General features: G+C 44.2%; 1 non-coding gene across 1 annotated transcript; it reads left to right on the top strand.

Moving 5' to 3' along the window:
- The first annotated feature begins 257 nt into the window (after positions 1 to 257).
- On the top strand, positions 258 to 449 carry LOC142682060 (U2 spliceosomal RNA). Its single transcript, XR_012853869.1, has one exon. It is a non-coding gene; the product is annotated as a U2 spliceosomal RNA (small nuclear RNA).
- The last annotated feature ends 6378 nt before the right edge of the window (positions 450 to 6827 follow it).

Here is a 6827-nt window from a genome sequence, read left to right as displayed (position 1 = left end):
AAAGAAGCAACATCCATGTGGTGTTTGCAAATGTGGAATACCATAACATTGTAAATAAAAATGGTTTTATTCTTTTATGTCTTTTATGCCCTGTACAAATTTTATCCTGCTATTGTTCTGTACTTTTATTATAACATCTGTATTACTGGTCTTATTATTATTCTTTTGTATTCATTTAAATGTATGAATATTTATGTATTATGCCATTGATTTTATCTTGTGGTTTCAATTTTTAAAAAAAAAAAAGTCTGTAAAATATATTATTTTTGCCAATAAAAAACTTTGTTGAAACCTTATCTGTTCTTATCAGTTTAATATCTGATACGTCCCCTATCTGGGGACCATATATTAAATGGATTTTTAGAACAGGGAGATGGAAATAGAGCTTGCTCTGTCCACTCCACGCATTGACCTGGTATTGCAGTATTTCCAGGACCGGTGCACCCTTTCCTTATGTGTTTACTAAAATCAGATTCCAAAAGTGCTTTTTGTGTTTGCCATTGTTTTTGTCTTTCGGATGGGATCTCCCCTTTTAATCCCATTATTTCAACACCTGTTGGACAATGCATTTGTACAGTCATGTGTGATAATGAGCTAATTTATTAAATGCAATTAATTAATACATTGCCACCTCTTGTTTTGTGTCGTCTGTGTTTCTGTGTTTCCGGCATTTCACATTGGAACAGCTCATTCACCTTCCTTGTCTTCTCTCCGCCCTCCCTCCTAGGTAGGTTAAAGAGCTGCACCTGAGCCAGCCACTGATTGATGCAGCACCATAGTCAAATAGTGGAGTGGAGTAGGGGAACAGCAAACAGCCATTAAAGCAGCCAGCCCGCCCGCCCGCCCGTCACAATGGACCTACCTGTGTACACTAGATGGATGTGATGGAATGTACTGTGGTCCCTACATTTCAAGAAGAAGTAAGAATTGCAGTTGCAACAAACCCTTGCTTGCCTACAAAGAGAGCAGCAATTTGGATTTGTTACTATGTTACCTGGAAGAATAACAAACTGTGCAAGGATGGAGGTTGTAGGAGCAAGGAGAACAAGTTGTCTGTAAAGTTGGTGGATGCCTATTTTCCATTTTGCAGTCCCTTGTCTCCCTCTTGTGGCCTCCTGGAGGCAACTAGCTGTGCAAAAAAAAGACAGCCTGGGGGCCGGCTGTTGCAGTGTTGCCCTCTCAGGCAACACTGAGTGACTGACTGAGCCGCACCGTCTTATATAAAGTTCAGACGGAACTTTGCACGTGTCATAGTGGAGACCTCAGGAGCCAGAGCCAGCTTTCTGACATCATAATGGGGCCTCAGAGATAAAAGCCTGGGCCCAGGCAGTGTTGGTCAGTGCTGCTCAGCAGGCAGCACTGGACTGGATTAAAGCTGATACAAGGTGTGAAAGGAGAAGGGGTGGCAGTGGGCATGCACTTACTGCTGCTGCTGCTGCTGCTGCTGCCAGTGTTTTCACGGCAGGAGGGCATTTGGGCGTTGCCAGGAAGGCGTTTTTATGTCGATTCCTCCTCTTTCAGCACTGCATTGTGGTGCAAGCAAAAGAAGCAAATCCTGTCTTGCTTCCTCTCCGGCCTTTATTCACCTCCCGCTTAGTAGCTGTGAGTGTGTGTGAGCCTGCAGGGCCCCATGGAATTGCCTAGGAGTAGGCTGAATCGCTGCAAGGGGTGAACAGCAGTATTGGGCAGGCTCGGTCAACGCGCGGCCCGTTCGGGTTATCGCTTCTCGGCCTTTTGGCTAAGACCAAGTGTATTTATACAGGAGGTTTTTAGTCAGAAGGTGCTCAGGTACCCTCTCTCTCGGCCTCGGGGGATCGTCCAGGTTCGCCTGGACTTCACCCCCGTGCTGCTATTTGGGAGAGAGGCTTAGTCCTGAGCAACGAGTTGCGATCCCCCCAGCCCCTTGGTCTCTGTACGTCAAGGGGCGCAGCGAAAGCTGCGCGGTTCGACCTGGCCACGCTAATGGCAGGCGAACCCGATGCGGTGCCGGTATACGCCCGGCTGCGAAACTCTGCTAGAGTCATCTTGGCAGAGGGTGGAGGCGGTCCACGAGGTGTCAAGTTCCTCGTATACGAAATCCTCGAGAAGTTGCTGGCGGTCCGCAAGCATGAAATTTTGGCGATCCAGGATTACCCAAGGCGTGGAGTTTTTGACATAACTTTTGTTGGAGAAGGTATCCTCCGTGATGCTATGGACAAAGCTGAGAGGGAAAAAGTTCAACTCACGTCTTTGGGAGTCCAGGTAATAGAGCATGCTTTTGAGGTAACCAAACTCGTGGTGATTAAGATGTATTCCCCATATGTGAAGGACCAGGAAGTGGCAGCATTCTTAGCTGCCTACTTCAAGAACATCAAGCTTATGGGGAGAGTTATGAACGAGTGCGGTGTGTGGACCGTCAAGTGGAAGTACTTAGTGACTTTGATAAAGGACCCCTCCACCCAAAATACGAGACTCCCACCGGCTCGTTTTAAAATTGGAACAGTGAATGGCGACCTCTACTTCTCGGGGATGCCAAACTTCTGCAGGGCCTGCGGTACCTATGGGCATACCAGTTACAACTGCGATGTCACCTGCAGGAACTGCGGAAGCAAAGAGCACACAATTAGAGAATGCACAGGAGAAAAAAAATGTAACTTTTGTCAGAAAACTGGTCATCTGTATTTTTCTTGCCCCTATAGGTACCGAGGCGAAGAAGATGAGCAACCCGGAGCGCCCCCACGTGCTCCACCAGCGGACCAAACCCGTCCCCAGGGAGAGGAACAGACCAGCCACACGAAAGAGGAGAGAGGTACCTGGGCTTCAAAGGTGCGAGGGACTGGAGCCAAAACAGGTACCTCGCAGCCAGCAACCTTGGAGGATAAAGGGGAGCCCAGTGCGAAGGAAAAGCGGCAGACTAAGCGGAAGGCGGAAAAGGAGCAGGCCGGAAAAACTGAGGCATCCCAGAAGGCTGGTTGCTCAGGGGGTGCCGGGCCTGCTCCAAGCCCTGGGTCTCTGGCATCCTCGTCGGAGGAAGAGGACGAGGTGCCGGTGGGTCCCCGTAAAAAAGGGAGGCAAGCCAGAGTCAGTAGGGGGGAGACAGGGGAGGAGCAGATGGACACAACGGTGAAAAACGATGCGGCTCCTCCTAGAACCCCCTCCTCGCCGCGACTGGTGAGGAGGGCGGGCACTGTTCCCCCCGTGGAAACTGACACCCCACCTTGTGCGCAACCTCCCCCTCCAGAAGGGCCTGCACGGTCCCAGGGGGGAGGTGCGAGCCCCCTAGGGGACCCACCCGACCTAGACGGTCAACCGTTTGAGACCCAGGGAGATCCGAATGAGTTTGGGCTCCCCGTACGCAGAAGTTTGGTTGCTGGCGTTACCCTCAGCGAAGGTAGTTCCTCTCCTTCGTTCTCCCTCCTGACAAATGATTCGGACGGGGGCGGGTATCTGAGCCCAAGTGAGATATTTGGTATTGCTGGTGGAGAAAATGTGTGATTTTAAAATACCGCTACTATTTATTATTTTAAAATCAAATACGCATTCAAAACTCCACAATGTCTGAACTAAAGGGAATATCCCTCAACGTGAGGGGCGCCAAGTCTAAAGTAAGAAGGGTTGCTCTCTTCAATTTTTTATCTTGCCTGGCAGCCTCTGTTTTTTTCCTGCAGGAGTGCGGTATTCCCCATACGATGAAGTACACCAAATATAAAGAAGATTGGAAATATGGTCCATCCGTCTGGTCTGGATCAAACGAGTCCAGATCAGCAGGGGTCGCCATTCTATTTAAGGGAAACGTTTTAATTGATTTTATTCAAGAAATCTTACCAGGACGTATTTTATTGGTTAAGGCTTTTATTGACGGTGTGAAATGGCAGTTTTTAAATTTTTATGGCTCACCTGATAAAAATGAGAGGGCAGAAATGCTAGAAGTTTTACCTCTTTTTATTAACACAACTGAGCCTTTTATCCTCGCAGGTGATTTTAACTGTATCCTGAGAGGGGAACGCCGGCTTACAAGTGCTACAAGCAGAAATTACGATAAGACCTCTGGACTGCTCAAAAATATGGTGAGCGATTTTAATTTAAAAGATGTTTACAAAGAATGTAACAGGAGCAGTCCAGAGGAAGCCGGCGTTACCTGGAGCAACGCCACCTGTAGCTCCAGGATAGATTTTATATTTTGTAATGAGAACTTACTGCCTTTTAAATGTGAAGTTTTAACCAACGTGTTTTCAGATCATAGGCTTTTATCTTTTTATGTGAAGCGTGATCTTAATAATCTTATTTGTAAGAAGTCCTGGAAGATGAATGTTTCCCTTTTAGATGATCCACAGGTTTTAACAGATTTTATTGAATTTTACAAGAAAAGCAGGCGGGTGAGAGATACCAGAGCTCCCATCAGTGCATGGTGGGAGAAGATGAAAAGTAAAATAAAAGATTTTTTTATTAAAAAGAGTGTGGTAAAAGCCAAAATAAAATATGCTGTTTTTAATACATTAAACACCCGTCTGCAGACCCTGTACAAAATGCGAGACAATGAAATAGAAGTGGAAGCCGACATCACCGACCTTAAAAAGGAGATAGCCCAGTGCCTGGAGCAGAAAGGTAAAGAAATAATCTTTCGTTCAAAAATTCAAAACATAGAGGAGAACGAGACCTGCTCCAGGTACTTTTTTAAAAAAATCAACAATAAAAAGGCTGTCATCAAAAATATTGAAGGTGTGTCGGATGTACAGGGTCTTTTAAGTAAAGTTCATGAGTTTTATACTGACCTTTTTAATGTTAAGACTGTGGATCGTGATTTTATGCGTGACTCACTGAAGGAGATTACCACTGTTTTAGACCCTGTCTCCCAGAATTTTTTATTGCAGGACCTGACGGAGCAGGAGATTTTAGAAACAGTTAAAAGTTTTAAAGCAGGTAAAGTTCCTGGTCCGGACGGTATACCCAGTGAGTTTTATGTAAAATTTTATGATCTTTTAAAAGAAGATTTGTTTTTACTATACGCAGAAGTTTTTAAATCCAAGATGCTGCCTAAGTCCTGGCAGAAGGGTGAGGTCTCCCTATTATACAAGACGGGTGACATCGCAGTTTTAAAGAACTGGAGACCAATAACCCTTCTAAACAGCGACTACAAGATCATGGCTAAATTATGTGCGAACCGGATGAAAGCCATAATACCCCACATAATACATTCCAACCAAGTATGTGGGGTGCCAGGCCGCAGCATCTGGGACAATCTTAACCTTATTAAAGATGTGATTGAGGACACGAGGTCTAAGAAGAATAATTTAGCAATTTTATCAATAGACTTTGAAAAAGCTTTTGACCGTGTCTCTCACTTTTATTTGTTTAAGGTTTTAGAGCGTATGGGTATACCTGAAGGATTTTTATTATCAATCAAAGCCTTTTATAAAAATTGTACAAGTAAGATTTTAGTAAATGGTTTTAAGACACAGGACATATTTTTAAACTCTGGGGTGAAGCAGGGGTGTCCCTTGTCCCCACTGCTTTTTATATGTGCGTTAGAGCCTCTATTATGCGCAATTCGCCGAGACAAGTTGATACGTGGAGTCCCCCTGCCAGGGGGAGGCGGCATAGAGGCTAAAGCAGTGGGGTACATGGATGATGTAGCGGTATTATGCAGGGACACCCGGTCGCTTCAGAGAGCCCTCAAGCAGATAGAGTTTTATTGCTGTGCTTCCAGTTTTAAGATAAACTTTAGCAAGAGTAGTATTTTAAGCATAGGAAGCATGGTTTTTAGTGACATACCAGTTCCTGTGTCGGATAATATTAAAATTTTAGGGGTCTCCTTCAGTGAGTACGACAATGGTTTTATCAGTTGGGACATGGTGGCGCAGAAAGTAAACAAGAAGATATGTATGTGGAATATGAGGAAGCTTACTATGGAGGGAAAAATTTTAATTATTAAAATGGTCATTTTACCCCTGCTTTTATATCTGAGTATGGTTTTCCCTCCTCCCACGGTTTTACTGAGAAAAATAACCAAAGCTTGTTTTACTTTCTTTTGGAGTTCCAGAATGGAGAAATTAAAGAGAGGAATCGTGATGAAGTCCAAACCAAAGGGTGGCAAAGACTTTCCAGATTTTAATAGGTTTCTTTTACTAAAATTTTTTAGCTTCTGTTTTAATTCCCTTTTTAAAGAGCACTATTGGTCGTTTTATTTACGTTATAATACAGGGTTTTTTATGCGAAGGTGTGGGTGGTTCCAGATTATTTTAACCTCACCTTATGCTTTTAATTTACCCCCACAATATGTAATTTTAGAAAAAATAGTTGCTTTATTTAAATTAAAAGGGAAGAGTATTAATGATCTTAAAAATAGCAAGAAGCTTTTAATCGACCTAAAAAGAGAGGATGCGGTCAGCAGAATAGACAATTTTAACGAAAAACGCAGTGGTTTTATCTGGAAAATGTCTAACATATTTTATCTCTTTAACACACAGAAGGACCTGGCCTGGAGCTGCATTCATCAATGTCTTCCATGCCGGGCATTCCAATACAGAAGAAGATTCGCGAGGTCTGCCGTCTGCCCGAGGGAAGGCTGCCAGGCTGAGGAGACAGTGCGTCATTTACTTTGGACATGTTACTTTGCACAACATTTTTGGAAAAAGATATTCCCTCTTATGGAAAAGATGGCAGACCTGAAGGACTTATGTTACGATGATATTTTATATGGACAATTTGGATGCCCGACCGCGAATCAGCAGACAATAGCATGGAAGACGATGAATTGCGCTAAAGAAGCTCTTTGGAAGGCCAGGAACATCCTTCTTTTTAAACACGACGTTTTAACAACGGATGATGTTTTAGGTCTTTGTTTTAGT

This window comes from Rhinoderma darwinii, assembly GCF_050947455.1.
Source record: "Rhinoderma darwinii isolate aRhiDar2 chromosome 2 unlocalized genomic scaffold, aRhiDar2.hap1 SUPER_2_unloc_7, whole genome shotgun sequence".
NCBI lineage: Eukaryota > Metazoa > Chordata > Amphibia > Anura > Rhinodermatidae > Rhinoderma > Rhinoderma darwinii.
Note: the sequence above shows the minus strand (reverse complement) of the source record. Positions and strands in the feature narration are given on the sequence as shown.